The sequence below is a fragment of the Thermobia domestica genome, chromosome 13 (genome assembly GCF_964235325.1).
Source record: "Thermobia domestica chromosome 13, izTheDome1.hap1.1, whole genome shotgun sequence".
NCBI classification, from domain to species: domain Eukaryota; kingdom Metazoa; phylum Arthropoda; class Insecta; order Zygentoma; family Lepismatidae; genus Thermobia; species Thermobia domestica.
The window spans coordinates 36,412,301-36,431,064 of record NC_137466.1 but is presented as its reverse complement, the minus strand read 5'-3'; positions in this window follow the sequence as shown (position 1 = coordinate 36,431,064).

The window sequence follows — 18,764 nt, the reverse complement described above, 5'->3', positions numbered from 1 at the left end:
CCTAAAGTTAATAGTTAACTTTACGAAAAGATGCTTCATTAATTGTGAACCTGAAAGATGTCCACAAACTTTGGGAGATGATTCCTGACATCAAAAGGAGACAAATGGTCCTCTTGTAGTTTTCAAATTTAGCTTCGTTATCGAGATACAGGGTTGCCAACTGGTCGTGTTTGAGAAACTCACTGGGAATAAATTCAACTCCAAGAATAAACTACTACTCATATATTTTTCAGGTCAATCGACTTATACCATGTTGTAAGGTTAAATATTTATTTACGAAGTGTGTACAAGATTTGCCAGAGTCTTTTCTGAGAAAATCGTTGAGAAAAAGTCACCTCCAAAAATAAACTACCCCTCGTAAATTTTTCTAAGAGAAATATCTGATACTGCAATATAGGGTTGTTAATTAAATATTGATTAATGAAAAATAAACAAAATTGTTAAAACCATTTTTGAGAAAATAGCTTTTCTCGATTTTCGGCTGTTGGTAAACCACACTTATTTTAGGTGGTAGGAAAAAATTGGAAAATCTCCTGTAGGGAGCTATGTAAACCCTAAGTTTAAAATTTGGTGTAGATACGTTGAACGGTATGGCCTCTAGGCGAGTGCATAGGAAAGTGTACCGAACGGACGGACCGGAAGGACGGGTGTCGAAAAGTTGCATTTTCGGTATGTAGACGCCATGAAACATGTAAATCCGTTGAAATCTGAATTTGATATATTATTTTTACAATCACTATATTTTCTTCTCTCTTTTGTCGCTCGAAACTGAAAAGCCTGAGTTTACCACAAAAAGCTAGGGAGTTTACCAAAAAATATTCAGTTACAGGGCCACCACACTAAACTTTTTAAATTTAATTTCTTAACTGTGTTAGGCCGCAGTTGTTACTGAAGTGTGTATTTGGATAATACGAATAAAATTATCGTATTATTCAAATACATCGAATGTCAGACTATCGAATAAAAAATTTCGATTGAAGAAAATCCACACTACAAAACTAACTCACACTTTGAGCACATTTTCATTAGACATATAATATACCATTTAATGCAATCATTGTTTATGAAATATGAAAAAAATCAAATGAGTCATTTTTGAGAAAGTCGTTCAAAAAGAACACGTCAGGAGTAACCTACCTCTTGTGAATTGTTTCGAACAATGAGTTAAGATATACTTTTGGTTATTAATGAAATATTTATTTGCGAAATTTGAACAAAATCGCCTGTCGTTCGAGAAAATAGTCGGGAAAAAACCTTGACCCCCAAAATAAACTATCGGTTGTAATTGTTTTTCATAAAAATTTCTTATACTAAAATATAGGGTTAGTAATGAAATACTTATTTATGAATTATCAATAAAATTGCCCGAGTAATTTTTGAGAAAATCCTGAGGGAAAAATAACTCCCCGAATAAACTATCTCTTGAGGATTCTTTCAGGGTAAGCGAGTTATTCTATATTATTAGGTTTATAATGAAATATTTATTTCTGAGTACGAACAAAATTGCTTGATTCATTTTTGAGAAAACTGTGGAGGAAAAACACCCCCAAGAGTAAACTACACCTTGCATATTTTTTCAGGTCAAACAAGTTTTGCCATATTGTTCGGTTATTAACGAAATATTTATTTTTGTAATATGAATAAACTCTTTTGAGTCGTTTTTGAGAAAATCGCCCAGACAACACACTCCACCAAAAATAAACTACCCCTCGCATTGTTTTAGGACTAAACGAGTTATGCCATATTGTTAAGTTATTAATGAAATATTTATTTATAAAATATGAACGAAAACACTTGAGTCCATTTTGAGAAAATCACTGAGAAAAAACACCCCTTAGTATAAACTACCCCTTGTAGATTTTTCTCAGATAAATGCCTTATACCACAAAATAGGGTTGCTAATTAAATATTGATTTATAAAAAAAACAAAGAAAAATGAAATGAAATCTTTAAGTTTTACGTCCCACGGGAAAAAGAAAGAAAACAAGACCGTTAGAGCCAGTTATGAGAAAATATCTTTTTTTCTATTTTCATCGTACAGGAAAATACCCTTGTTTTGGGAGTAGGAGGGAAATAAAAAAAAACTATAGGAAATACTATGAAAATCTTAAACTAAAATTTGGTGCAGATAAGTTGAACGGTAGTTGAACGGAAGGCGAGTGCACAGAAAAGTGTAGCGAACGGACGGACGAACAGATGGACATGTATCGAAAAATAACTTTTTCGGGTTAGGAGCTATAAGTTAATACGTGTAAATTCGTTGAAATCTCAAATTTGATTTTTTTTCGAACACTATACTTTCTTCTCTCATTTGTCACTTCAAAGTAAAAGGAACTCAGAACTACAGATAAGAGACACCTACTTTAGACATAGACAGAGACATAGACATTTATTGATTTAAAACTGTTTTAATTTGTGTCATTTCACTTCCAATTGAAAGGTTTTACCATGACTTACGGCATACCAATGACGAGACGGAAGTTTTCAGGAAGTAAATGCATTCAGAAGTCTAGACTGCATTACATCTATCAGCCTGTTTTTACTTCTGCAATTGTTGACAGCTGTAATTTCGTCCAAACGCTACATGAAATAATTCTTGGTTGACGTCATTGTGTTACTATTTTAGTATTGTTCTCTTCAGACTTGGTTGAAGTTTTGTCTTAACGGTAATACATTTTTTTATTTCATCGTTACACATAAGAATAAAATGTTGTGCTGAGTGGATAGATTCGAATCTACGAACATTGAGTTTTCATTCTTCCAACACTTTACCAATGGACCAAGCTTTGTCTTCACGTTAATGCACGGTTACAGGGTTTATTACGATTTAAATAAAATGGCTGGCTGTTAGAGTTTCCTGCTCACATATTTCGATAAAAAAAATTTCATTGCTTCATAGATAGTAGAGGAATGTTTAGATACACATTTTAGGAGAGTGAATTTTGGTGTATATAATAATTTCATGCCAGATAAAAGCTGGATAAGTTTTGATAACATGTTTCATATGTAGTTCTCAATAATAGGCTTGTTGTTTGGGGTGACGTTCCAAGGTTCAGCATTGACTAGCAGTTTTTGCTATTAATATCCCTTCTAACAATATTGGCAGTGGACAAAAGTTAGCCCGTGTTGAAGCTTTTTGCTCCTAATTTAGTTATTTTACTTTATTATTTAACGAATATATTGAAAATTGTCAGCAGACACGTATGCAGTAATTTCTTTCGGGAGGGGTCCGACTTCAATATTAGGATAAATTATAATAAAATTTTAAAAGATAACCCCCAAAATTAGGCTAAATTTACAGAAAGGTTGGGATTTCAGAGGGGTTCCGGACCCCCTGGACCCACTCCTAAATGCGTCCTTGTTTGTCAGTAACGTTTCCTCATTTTGAAACTCTCAAAAACTTTGGATATATAAAGGAAAACGAGTTGTTTTCGATGAAATATCACTTCATGGAGACGCGACAGTTTTATTGCACATGGTGGTATCCCACGTTCACAAGGGCAAGAATTCCTTCCCTTTTTCTGCCATTATGCTCTATCGAAAGGTTAGGTTTGTAAAATATTACTCCTACGAACAAGCATGATTGGCAGATAGGAATACTGAACAGAACTCCACAGAAATGCACGCTGAACTTACGTTTATAGCTATCCTTTGGTGATTTGCCCTCAAGGTCAATCGAGTGGTAATTCAGTTCCGTCTCTGTTCTAAAGCCATGTTCGTATTACTTCGAACAGTTTTGATAATGAAAAGTCTGCCTTGTAATATTACAGACTTCTTTCGCGTAAGAAATCAAAACTCAGTTGGTCAGAGCAACTAGTCTGTACGAATTAGGTTGTTAGTTCGAGCCCAGTATGAGTAGGGTTTTTATTACTATTGTTTTTATCTTTTTTATGTGAGGAAAAATCAACTTGTGGCATTGCGTTATCAAATGTATTTGGTTAGGTAACTTTGTCTTAGCTAAACTTTAAACATCAGTAACCGTCGAAATTATTTCCCTAACCGATCACTTACTGAACATTTCAAACACGTGAAACCAGTGGCATAACATGAAGCTTAACCTCTCCTCCGCAGTCCTTAGTTATGCGTCCGTACTTTCAGGGGTGGACCAAGGGCTGAGCGACTGCCCGGGGCGCCAGAGAAAGAGGGACGCCAAAACGAGCCTCAAAAAGTACATTTTATAATGTGTTTTCTAATGACGTTTTTCGTTATTTTCATGTAAAGTAGTGGCAATTACAAGATCTTTTTCCATTTAACCATGGACGAAGAGAGTTTCATAGTATTAAAGGGGCTGTATCGAAAAATGGAGAGAGGGCATGTAGAATAAAGAGTGGCGGGGAAGTAAGTATTGTTTGTTTGCTTGAGTTTAGCGTTCCACGCTTATGCCTTAATGGCCAGGAGATATGTGGATACTAATTATAGTGGAATCCGAACCACTTTTATTGTTCGACAGTAACCCACCGGAGGCAGGCATGCTAGCCACAAGACCAAGCGGGGGGCAGAGTTCGTATTGTTTATAGCAGGCCATATTCTTTGTGAAATTTTCCTAGGTAATGAATTTCTTTTTGAAAAATGGGTTTAAAATATTAAAAACACTATAAAATGTAAAATATAAGCTAGTACTAGGGGAGGGCGCCAGAAAGTCACTTTGCCCGGGGGAAAATTTGGCCTGCTCCGCCCCTGCGTACTTTCTGTATATTTTTTGGCCTTGCGGCTTGTGCGGTCCCCACGCCACAGGGATCCGGGGGCGCTATTTATGCCTATGCTTCGAACGTAATTCAATAACTGCTTAAGAAATTCTACCAACAGCGTGGAAACGGGAATATATATAGTCCCATAGAACTTTCACTCAGATCGCCAGATGCAATTTTTCAGTGTGCTCTGGCTAAATAGAAGGAAGATCTGATGTTTCCTAAGCAAATTCCTTTCAGAAAGTTTGCTATTTCTTTAACGGTGATGTAAATAAACATACTCATCGTTATTAGCCCGACACCAAACCATCCTGGACAAATCCCTCTAGAACAATAATCGGCAAAAGTTTATTCTGCCTAATTTTATAAGCGACTCAAGGGTGAAACACTTGTTAACGAAAGCAACGTTGTGTATATACTGCCTTGTTTCTGACAATATAAAGTGCTTTGAAATCTTTAGACACTTTTCCTATTCTTTTTGTCACCCTTGGTTGTGTAGGGCAGCTAAAGAAGAGGTAATACTACAGTCAAGGGGCGCTATAAATATATTAGGTATTTCTTTTGTTACCTAACCATAACGGCTTAGGGGCGGTCTAGGTCTTCGGTAGAATAAAAAATGCTACGTGATATTCCATTCACGAAGGAGGAAAGGATGCTGTAAATATATTTCTTATTCATTTTGTCTGCCCTGCTTCTCAGAAATTATATACTTTCTGTTGGAGGGTGCTGAAAAGAGAGAGGGAAATAAAACGTCGTGCCCCTCATACATTTTAAATTTTGTGACGTGGTTGCTCAAATTATTACTAAAGAGAGCACTTTAAACTAAGATATCTAAAGTTACTACATTATGTAAGGGTGGTATATTCAGGAATAATAATAATAATAATAATAATAATAATAATAATAAATATGAATGTTTTTGGAGAGCCGAAATTATGTGACACGAATCATTACATGTAGAGCTTTAAGATGAGTGGTCATAGGGGAGGAAAAACAGGATTTTTCTCTGTCTGACTCTAACGTAAAGATTATGTGCTGAAGGTAAGAAGAATCATCATTCTACAATAGGTTGATTTTACGTAGAATATCAATTACTTGATTTCTTCTCCTTCGGGCAACTTTCCTTATGTAAGAAATTCAAAACAATTTCAATTTAAGACAAATATTTATAGGGAAAATTAAACATTTAATAGGGAAATCTGTTATCAAAATATCCAAACACGTAGATAGAAGACTATCTAGTGAGAAACACTGAAACTTTATAAAATTCTCCAAGTTAGAATTAACATTTACTAAAAAGCATTAGTTATGCATCAGTGAGCATGTAGTGAGCAGTAAACACACGGGAAATAATTACGAAACTGTTTGCAAACAAAAATTAGAGACACTAATGCAAATGCGACAACGATATTTTCTCTTTTCTGGAATCGTCATGAGTTTTACACATATGTTACAATTTGATTCTTTCCCAAATAAAAAATAAATAAAATAACCATAGTGATAAAGATGACAACAATACTTTCATGGGGTTCGAGCCCACTCCCTTTGGCATACAAACTCGTTGCTTTAACTAACTGAGCTATTTGTTTTCTTACGTGAATTGAACCTGTTCTACAGTAAAGACGATTTTTCATTACGATTGTGCTAACAATTCGTTCTTTTCCATGGGCAATTTCCACTATTTGCTCTATCTATACGTTAATACTTAGCATAGATTCATATATTTGGAGTTTGCAGATAATGCATATAATAAGACATATTAGAAATATTTCGTTAAAATTTTCATTTGTAGATCTAATCCACGTTTCTCTCAATGACATAGAGGTCGCTGCTTCGTGTTGAACTGCAGAATTCCCTCACGTTCTTAAAAATTTCCCACTTTAGCAGAGTTGGTAATTCTCGAGATTTCTGTCGATTTAATGTTTTTTGCTTCTAATTTATTTATTTTAAGCTAATATCTAACACAAATATTAAAAACGGGTTTGTTATTAACCTGTCCTGCTGGGGAAACTTTCCGAAATTTCGAACATATAAAGAAAACGGAGATATTTTCAAAAAACTTCAAAATAAAGAGACGCGTCATTTATTTTGCTCATAATAGTACTTTTTGAAGCAACGTGATTTTTTCGTTAAAAAGTTTTTGGAGAACGGAATCTGTTGTTGCTACGCGAAGATCATTTACACGCAATTTTGCCTCACGTTTTGCCCCAGACAGGAACATAATATGGTCGTTAGTGAATAAATTGCAAGAAACAGGATCGCTTCTGAGTGAGACAGGAAAGCATCGGATCCCGCTGGCGGATGTTGTGCAAGATGTCAGTTACCGACTCCTTAAGTCGCCCAAGAAATCTCTGTTGTTTGTAGCGAGAAACCGGCTATAGCTTTCAACATGTTATTTATGTGTATTACCACTAACACTTAATTTGTATTCTTCAATTTCGCTTCAAATATCCAATATTTCATTCGAACTGTAAGGTACACTGGCGAATATTTGCTGTTTTTCTTGCGGCCTGCTCGATATTACCCCGGTTGAATTTAAACCAGTAAACATAGTACCATAAATCTCCCATATTTCCTTGATTATTTGCAACAAACCGCATGAAAATCGGACTTCCGTTAGAAATTCTAGAGCCAAATGAAATTCATGAGTTTTAAAAGAATCACTCTGTATATACATGTGTAAGATGCAAAAATATGTTGCATCCGAAAATGGAGTCAAAGATTGACCAACGCTACGCCATCAAGTTTTGAGTCAAACTAAAAAAGACGTTCACCGAGACTCAGGACCTGCTCAAGGAAGGCTTTGGGAAAGATGTGATGTCCCGTACTCGGGTTTTTGAGTGGCACAAGGCCTTCAGGGAAGGCCGGGAGGACGCCGATGACGAACTACGCTCTGGGAGGCCGTCGACGTCGAAAACCGATGAAAACGTCTTCCGAGTTCGCGAATACCTGAACCTGGACCGTCGGACAACCCTCCGGGAGATCAGCGAAGAACTTAATTTGACATACTATGCAGTGCAAAAAATTGTGACTGAAGAATTGAACATGCGGAAGGTGTGCGCCAAACTGGTTGTTCACCGAGATGTTGACCGAGGAGCAAAAAGAACTGCGAGTGAAAATGACTCGTGAAGTGCTGGATTGTGTGGAAGCCGACGAAGAGTTATTAGACAGTGTGATCAGTGGTGATGAAACATGGTACTACGTGTACGACCCCTCGGTGAACGTCTTTTGGCTACGCGTTGGTCAATCTTTGACTCCATTTTCGGCGCTCAAAAAACGTGACCGACGACCAAAACGACGTTCGCGCGGACAGCGATGCTTTCTCAACCGCTGCTCGCAGCGCACTGGGCCAAGTTTCGCTTGAAAGAGGAAGGTCCCGCGCACATTTTCCCCCACCCCTCACATTTTTAGAACGCCAGGGAGCCGCGCGGCGGGAAAAGTTCCGGTACTTTTCAATCACACCCTACATATATATATATATATATATATATATATATATATATGTGTGTGTGTGTGTGTGTGTATGTGTGTGTGTGTGTATTTGGTTGTTTTTTGAATTGAGTGATCTGGTACCATAGTTGTTGGCACAAGTCACGTGATTGTAGTACTGCATTTTAATTGGCTGATAGGTCTTCTCTGCGATGTATAGGGAACAAGTGAAAGGGCCCATCATTTGTCCTCTGCAACGCTATGTAAAATACATCTCTTACAAATTGTGTAAAAATCTTTATTATTATTAGTGTTGTTACCATTCGTTATTCTGTACGTGAGTATATAATGTAGAGTATTTAGTCATGTACTGAAGAATTTTGTTAGTTAAACAAAGAAAAAAAGATTATATTTTTGGAATATTATTTCACGTTATTACTCTGGATTATAATTGAAGGCAGTAGCAATATTGAGTCAGATTACAAGTTAAAACATGTGGTATACCATGACGTAAGGAATAATTAAGTGCATGTATGAAATCGAATAATCGAAGATAACTCGAGAATTCATATACGGTGTATGTTTTATTCTACGTGTCAGTTATAGAAAGTTTACTCTTGTTACGTTTTGAACTTTTTTTTTATTTTTAGTTTTGTTAATAAAAGTTTGTTATGTCAACTTTATTCCAAGGCATTCTTTGTCAAGTTGAATTTCTACTTAATCCTGCAACCAATAAAGACTGAATATTCAATTTGTTTAATAATTATCTGTTTTTCAGCTTTATTCTCATTTTTACGTGCGCTAAGCGACGTTACAAAATACATACCAGTTGGGGATACCTTTCTCAGGAAGGACAACTTTTTTCTCTTTGTATTTTTTAAAATTTAGTTATCATAAAAATTGAACTTTCTGGGAGGGTGCTGGTAATAGCGACATTTCCCACCCACAACAACGATACACAGTCTCAAAATTTACCAATTAATGCTGATTGCACGTTTAATAAAGTTTCATTAGTCTTCTTCCCGCCAATAAAGAATTTTGTTGACTCCATAAAGATAATCATCAAAAGTAGTTTGCCATTATTGACAGGCCACTTTCTGCAACTAAGAAGCTTCTATGGTCTTCTGTTAACCTCTTCGTCTTCACGTACAATTTTTCTGTATTGATATCGTCCATTAATTGTAGTCTCCTTCGCCCTCTCCCTTTTTTCATGCCACCACACCCTCTAGCATGTTCCTTATGATACAGTTCCTTCTTAGCCCATGTACCAACCAGTTTCTTTTCCTCTTGTTAATAATATCTACCATTGTTCTTTCTTCCTCAACCATTTCTAACACCCTCTACTTGGTTTACCACTCAACCCAACTAATTCTCTAAATCCACATTTCGAAAGCTTCCAGTCGCTTTTCACCTTTCTTACGTGATGTCAGAAATATGTCCATGTTTCTCACCCATACAGTATAATACTCCACACGAAGCTTTTTATGTCTTTTTCTCAACTCTTTAATCAAGGTCCCACAAAATAGTCTTTTCTTTCTCCTAAAGGCTTATTTCGCCATCCCTATTCTTGCTTTTATTTCACATTCACACTTCATATGTTCCATGAACTTGATAATGAAAAATCCCATATATACTGCAAATGTCTACAAAAATTCCCTTTGTCCCTATTCCATCACCTAACGTCAAAAAGTCCCTTCCAGCTCGTTGATAACATTTGGAATCACTAAGTTTTTACAATCATAAATCTAATATTAATTCATGCAGTTTCCCCATGTAGGAATTATACTCTTCTTTCGGGTCAATATCATAAGCTGGTACTTCTACTTCCTCGCAGTGAAACAAAAAAGAGGATCTAGGACTTGGCATCATTGCAACAGGAAATACTGTCAACATATGTTTTTCCAACACGCCAAAAAATTCGGGCTTGAAAGGGTTAAATGTTTGATCTCATGGGTGGACATTTCTATTTGTAATCAAGACGTACACATTAATTTAGCTGATTTCGTCAAGGAAATAAGATAAGTTCCTAGAAGAACTCACAAAATTTATATATATTTATATACATATTTTAGATATGTCGTTCATAATAATTATGTGAGTCTATAAATAATAAAGTAAGAGCTATTTTGTAAAGATGATGATAAGAAAATGACCAAGAATTAAAGAGGTCATTTTAAGATATTAACAGCCAATTTATTCAAGTTTTCATATTTAAAATATGTTTATTATTATATGAAGGATGTCGTAGAGAAAGTGAGACTAATTCCTACAGAGGAAAAGAGGGGCCTCTATTAGCTACCAAATGTACTAGAGTGAACATTTGCTTCATTAGCTTCCGATTGAGACGAAAATGAGCACAATAGTCAGTCGTGCCTGTGTAGCAATTAAAAGATAAGAATGTACATGGAATCCTTCAAGCATCATGAAAAAAAAAAAACTTACCATACAAAATATTTTATTAAGAATCACCTATATCGAATAAACGTAATCTTTTTCAAAGTAGGCGCCAGTAACACCTAAGCAAGCGTGCATACACTCTTGCCATTTTGTGAATTTCTTTGAAAAATCGTTGTCAGGTAGCGAATTGAAGGAAACTTGGGCTGCAGTGATCGCTTCTTTGTTCATCATGAAATGTCGATCCCGAAAAGCGTCTTTTAAAAGTTGAGATAGCCAAAAATCGCAGGGTGCAAGGTCAAGCTGGATGCTGAAAAATGTATATTTTTCTCCTCGTCTCGTGATCTTGTAAAGCTTGCACGGTATGCAGGCATGCGCGCCGAATGTGTGGGTGCTCCGAGGCTCGAACACCACAGGATTTTTAATTGGACTCAGATTGAATCGTTTCTCTTGCGTTTAAATAAACAGTGTTAACGACTGAGCTAGAGCAGCCCCAACTTCTCCTAATAGTACTCGCATATTTTACCTTATCACAGTACAGACCTTTATGACAGTATTCATAAAAGATTTTAACTAAAAATAAATTAATCAAATATCGAAACTTCCCTGAAAAAAAATAGGTTAACACGTTCCGCCATTGAGTTGCACCCGCATAAATTTTGGAAAGTCGGCGCCATTGTATGCAGGTGTGCATTATCGTGGTGCAATATGAAGGAGGTCTTCAAATGCGGCTTCTTTCTGGCTAACTGCTGGCGCAGAGTCCGATGACTTCTTGGCAGTAACCTGAATTCAATGTTTACCCGGGAGGGATAATGTGTTGGTTCATCATGCCTCTTCGATCCCAAAATGCGATTAGCATCACATTAACTGCACTCTTCTGTCCCGGCACTTCCTTCTTGCAAGGCGACTGTGGCGACTTCCATGTGCTGCTTTCTTGTTTTGTAAGCGGATCCAAGTCATGGAATCATGTTTCATCGGCTGTTATGATTTGATCCATAATGAGGGGATCACTTTGCATACGTTTTATACACTGGGTGCAAACAATCACATGCTCCGCTGTAAGAAAATGAGGTACTCATGCGGAAAGAAACCTTTTCATTTTCAAATGATCACGCAAAATTCAGTGTCCATTGATATGCCCAAATGTGCACTTAGCTCTCTCACAGACATATGTCTGTCATCACGAATAATTGCAGCATAGTATTCTCCAGTGTCACGGATTGTATTTGTCCAGGATGCAGGAGCAAAGCGTCTGATTCGAGCCCATTTTAGAGGAATTTGTGCTATCAGTACACTGTGGCTCTACTCAATCCGTCCTGATCATATTCCTGTTAAAGTATTGCATATGTTTCTTCAGCACTTTTCCCTAAATGCCTACAAAATTTTATGACATGTTGCTACTCATCTTGAATACTCATTACGAAAGGCAATCTTATACACTAAAACTAGAGAGGTAAACGAAACACGTTCCACTTAAATCAACGCAGCAGTTCACTAAGATGGTTTAGAAACACGTTACAACTTGCTACAGATACAAAATTATTCATCCTACATTAGGAGACTAATGTTAAGACCATACACAGCATCACCAAGCCAGGAAAAATCTATCTCACCTTCTGTAACAGCCTTTGTATATTTAGGGGAACAAACTTGTACAAATTGGCACTTAACATTTCAGAATTGCTTTTATAATTCTAGGAAATTTAAATAGATTTAAAAACGCCCCAAATAATAATACTAATATTTAGTATAATAATCCCTTTGGTCTCTTATAAGCAATTGCTCGATTGGGATACTCACTATTTACGAGTGACTATATCTCTGTCATCTAAGTTTCATAAAACTCGGGAGATGGTGTACAAAATGAATTTAAACAATTCATTTAACTATTTCCGTAAACAAGGTTATGGGAACACTAGTACGTGGTATAGGCACTATATTCAATGGGCTATATCTCTTTTATTATTATTCAGAAACCCCAAAAGGTGATGCACAAAACTGGACAAAATTCGACCTAGAGATTGGTATATGTTTTTCCGATTTTGCGGTTGAACAAACTCAGGCCTGGCATAGAGTTGAAAAATTTAAGTTAAAAAATTCGGCTTCTTAAAGTGCTCAAATTCGATATATGCTGCACGAAATTTTGTTATAAGTTTAGCTGAGATCAATTTCTGACGAACTACGCAAGTTAACAGAGCTACTAAAATTACAATTGGTAACGTTCATAAAATTGCTTCTGCAGGTAAGGTGTTTTGTATCTAGGCATGGAGGGGCAGTAAATTATACTATGAGGGGGTTGCAAATTGCCAAAAACTGGCTCTACTTGGTAGATATATTTAAAAAAAAAGTATTCAATGAATCTCGGAGTCTTTTCATATCTTTGTAACTTTCAGTTACAGCTGAGGTAGTATCAATTTTTTTTCTGGTCCGAATAATTTTCAACCAACCATAATGTATAACAATAGTATAATTATCACGTTTTACTGTATAACTTTTAGTTTACATACCAAATCCGTTTTGTTTTCGTCTAAATAAAATAGAAGTGTTAAAATAATTAAAAAATATATATTTTCGGGAAATAATTTATTTTATTTATATATTATTTTTCTCCGTAAATTTCTATGTATGGGCATCTCATTTTGATAATTATAAAATTTGCATTTTTATTTCGATGTAATTCATAGGTCAGCACTTGGGTAAAATTTCCTGAATTTTTCCACCAATCCGAGGACACTTTGGATCCCCTTCATTCCAACGAAATACCCATATCCTGCTAAAATCCGATTTGATTCAGTTTTTACAATGTTTATTCGTTTTGTAATCCCGTCGAGTGAATTTTCTGCGATGTGATTGGGAAATAGATGCAACCTCAACAAATTGTCGCGCAAGTTTTCCTTTCTTGAAGCAATATTTAACCTATATTACTTGTATCAATACATTGTCAAAAATGATATGAATATGTGTGTGTGAGAGGATGGTAACTCTAGTTTTAAGTAGTGAATTTTAAGGTTTAATGCAAATTTAACAGTCTTTGTTATGTATATGTACTAATGGGAAATGTATTTATATATGAGTCATGACCTAGGACATGAAGGTGACTAATCTCTAATTAATTCGAATCGGCTCTGAAAGGCAAGCCGAAGCAATAGGATGAAACTAGGGATAGTAAAAGTTTGTTCAAAACTTCAAGACAATATTCGTAACTAGATACAAATCTCCCAATTGAATCAAAAGCAGACACATTTTCTGAGAGGAGATCCCGATCCCGATGTTCACGATAACTTTTGAGTACCAGACACCGTCTTGTGTTATAGGTAACCCTAACAAAAATTCAGACTCAAACACATAAACACATTGGCATAACTAGAATATTCTGCTAAGACGACCATGGCCTCTTACTTCTGGAAATTGAAACAAATTTATCTATGGTCCAACAATATTCTAGCGGAGAGTACCAACAGTGTTCTAGCGGTCCCACGCTTCCCTAGCCCCACTCTTAACTACATCTATGCATAAAAGGCATTATTACTATTATTGATATACAAAAGTTGACCTTTACAGGGTTGAAAAGAGCACAGAAAGATACCACTACTTACGTTCAGTAATGTTAATTGCGAACTAATATGCAATCCGCTTAAAGAAATCTATTGAGTTAAAATGTGAATAGTATTCGCACTTCTGTTACGTTCAGCAATCTTACTAGTGCAGGTGTAATGTGCTTCACTTACGTATATGTATCAGCAAATATTACTGATGTTTCTGTTTTACGAACCATTCATGCACATATATATATATACACCAAAATCCATTATCTTGCAATGACTACAATATGAATAACATCCACAAGTGCTCGTATACATATAACACGGAGGCTTTTACTGTCTAAACATTTACATGTTCATACCATCTACCATAAAACATTTATAGGGTGTTTTGAACTGAATACATAAGAGCATTCTGGAATTTCTAATAGTGAAATATTTAAGAAAACAGAGACAGTAGTGCAAAATCGTGAATGTATTGATCAAGTAATCCTTATAGTGAACTCTGTGTATGAAAAAAGTCCTGACATACTAATCAGCGCCCAGGACAAGTTCCTGAGACTAGAAACTTGAAATTTTGGCAGAACATAAGGTTTATGACGTAATATTCCACTAAGAAAGAATTTCGTTGAAATTCGGTGTGAAAAAGGAAAAACGAGGTTAGAATTATTATAGTAAAACATCTATTATTTCCGAACTTTTAAAGCTTAGAAACATGAAATTTGGTATTTAGATTTTTCGTTTAAAACAATTAAAGACGTGTTTCAGCATTATTAGATAATTCCTTTACAAGGGAAGAAAAGAAATAGGACAGGAAAAAATGAGTAATGGCTACATTTGTTAAAATAAGATGATCATATCTCGAAAGCCATTAAGGTTAGAGACATTAAATTTATCATTTAAACTTCTTAAAGGCTGAAATAAGAGGTGCGGATCCGTAGGCCGGGCAAATATGGAAGTCTGTAAGAGAAGTAACCAACTGCCCAAAGGCAAGTAGTATAATACAGGGTGAGGCAAAAGTCTTGATACACCCGTACAAAAGTCGAACGGTGTGAGGATTCATAATGTCGTTTGATATGGGGTGCTTATAAGTGGGGGAACAACTTATAGGAGCTATATCGACAACAGCGGCCATCTTGAAATGTGCCATCTTAGATTTGGGTTACGTTTTTCTAAATAGGAAGGGGATAATGTTCCAAATCATTTTACGCTGCCTTTTTCTGAGGAATACGCCTGTGCAATTCGTTTTAAGATATCTTTATTTGTGTAGGAGCTATGACCTGTTAAAATGTGGGACACTTGTCAGAGTCGGTATTACAGCATAGAGGAAAGTACCCAAATTTTGCCCACTTTTTTCAATTGCATTTATACTTAAAGTTATGAAAATCAAATAAATACTAACAAGTATTCTACGCACTATTACCTAAATACTCAATGCACTTTAAGATTAATCAACGTAATCTACATGAAGAACATATTTATTTTATTCATTAATGCGAAATTTGCCATTTTGAAAATGAGCTCCAAATTTCTCCCAGTTTATGTCTTTTTATGTGCTTATACTTTTGCAACGAGCTAAACAAAAATGTCACAAGTTTTTAAAAAGGAAATATTCAAAGTTAAGAACACAAATCATTCTACACATAAAAATAAAATATTAATGAACCACATACATGACTACTTTTTTTCAAGAAGAGAGAGGCCAACTTCGGAGAATGCAGATTTATTTTGTTCAGGCACAATTTCTTGAAAAATTATAGTCCTAGCTACGAAGAAAAGTATCACAAGTAAAAAAAAAAAAAAAAAAAAAAAAAATCTTTGGCTCCATTGCCAGCGCATATCTCATGGAACTAAGTGTGGCATTTTGTGCACTCATCCCACTTTTCACCTTTTTAATCCCATGTTCTTTTTGTTGTCATCTGAAAGGAAACGGAAGTACATGGTGACTTAGCTATGTAAAGTTTTTACTTCCCACAAATTCTTACAATAGTGTAGAACGTGAAAATCTCACCCGACAACTCGATGTTCACGCTGTTTGGGCTGCCGCAATAGTCGAACGGAAAGAGATAAAACTGTAATGTGCAGAAATAAAATGCATAGATTCTTTCTCTTGAATCCCACTGCAAAATAAAAAAAGTTACTTTCGTCTTACATTTTATTACCTATTTTTTGATACCAAAGGACACTTATCACGTTTTACTCAAACTGGTGTCCCATTTTTGCCCTATGCGACATTAGGATCTACCAAGTGGGTGAAATAAGGGTTTTTTCTACATGGTAATGATCAACCTCGGAAGTAGGGCTTCACACTTCTTTCCAGCCTAAGTATAACTGAATATTATACTTCAATTGCCACTAATTGGAAACATGAACTTGAAATACAAAACAAACCTATCTCCAACTGGAGGTTTCACAAGAAGAGAACTCCTCTGAAAAACTTCAGATGACGAAAATTATTCGATTTACCACGCAGGCCACGTTATTGACTTTCTCACACATTACTGTTCCACGGGGCAGACATTCAGCATAGTTATCAACCCATAATAGCTAAAATATCCTGGTAGGCGAAATTACGTTACTGGGCGAAATTTGGGTACTTTTCTCTATGCTCAATATGATCTCCATTGCGTTGGATACACAATCGGAGTTTTTTTTTTTTTGTCAGACCTGCTGCACATGTCGCAGGGTCTGTGGGTCAACAGGGGAACACGACTCCTCAATATACCGGCAAAAATGGGTTACATTATTAATTTTTACCTCATACACAATTATTTCAAATGAGCTCACAGATAAAGTTCAAGAGGTGTGAGATCAGTGGACCTTGCTAACAATTCCATAGGACCCCTCCTAACGGTCCAGTGACCTGGAAACTGTCCATCCAAAAACTGTTTGACCTCAATAGCATAGCGGGGAGGTGCACCATTCTGTTGGAAGAAAGTTGAGAAGTTTATTCAACAACGTTGGAAACACATAATCATATAGCATGTTAAGATACCTCTCCTCATTCAAGGTTCCATCAATAAACACTGGCCCCTCGATTCCATTTGAATTACTGTCCCACTGATCCGGAGCTCATTCTGCAAACTGTAACCGCCGTTCAGGGTCATCTTCCGAGATATGATGTTACAGCTGGTACGGGTGCCATTGGTGTTTCTGCAACACACGCAGTATTGAACGCTGATTGACACGTTATTGCTGATAACCGGTGCGTACTGCGATGTAGACTTTTCACAACCGATGCCACAATTACCCTCGTGGTCTCCACGTCGGGGGCTGTTCTTGGACGTCCACTGCGTGACTTGTCCGCCACTGAACCTGTTGCACGAAATTTGACCAATAACTTGGAAACTGTCATATGTGAAATGTCATTTCTCTCAGGATGCCGGGCATTGAAGTAAGAAGCATTCACTCTGGTACTTCGTCCACCACTCATTAACAAAATTTCAATGCGTTCCTCCTGTGTAAGTGCCATTGTGGAACACCTTCAACGATAAAGAAAATTGATCACCTCCTTGCAATTTTAAACTTTAACAGGTCATAACTCCTTCACAAATAATAAACGCAAAACGGATTTACAGGTGTATTCCTCAGAAAAATCAAGTGTAAAATGATATGTGGCATGTCCCCATTCCCACTTGAAAAACGTAACCCAAATCCAAGATTGGGGATTTCATGATGGCTGCCGCTGTTTCCATAAAAAAAAGAAGAAGTTCTAAGATGAGACAGATGCCAATGGTTTTTATAAATTTAGTTTGACGGTGCAACTTAGGTTAGAGAGAGGAAGAGATATTTAAAAATGATCGAAAATGATCGATATTAGTATCGAATCCATAAGTTTTGGGGTCGCAGAGATGAACAACCGACGCCGTTTAAATAAAAATTCAGCCCCAATAACTTGGGGAGAAAAAGGGGTATATATATATATATATATATATATATGATCGAAAATGACGAAATTAGTGACGAAACCATAGTTTTCTTGGTCGCTGAGACGAACACTCGAACACTGGCACTTTCGATGCCATTTATATCCAAATTCAGCCCCCATCGCCTTTTATGTCCAAAATGAAGCGTATTCTTCCCGTGCGAACAACGGGCAACCTGCTAGTATAGCCTAATATTATCGTTAATTCTTAATTTTAAAATTTTTGAGTAGGATAAAAATGATCGATCTGGCTCAGCATTGAACAACTCACAAGCCCCTGGGAAATTGAGCACCTTACACCGTGAACCCACGGTCTTTTACGACCTCCATTTTAGGGGTGTATTCGTTCTCTTTTATGACCACTTTTTAGGGGTGTACTCATTCTCTTTTATGAGCACATTTTTAGGGGTGAACTCGTTCCCTTTTATGAGCATATTTTTCAACCCCTACGAACATACAGCAGAACAGATAATACATAAGACTCGTTCCCTTTTATGAGCACTTTTTCAACATAGCAGACAATGAACATAGCAAAGGGGTACGAACACATAACATAGCAAGGGTGTACTCGTTTCCAACCCCTATTCTGAACATAGCAGATAACACATAGAAGAGCAGATAACACATAGCACTATTTTAACATAGTAGGTAACATAAGATTACGAACACATATAAGAGCAGAAGACTACATAACATAGCAGGCCTCCATTTTAGGGGTGAACTCGTTCTCTTTTATGAGCATATTTTCCAACCCCTATTTGAACATAGCAGAAATTACACTGACAC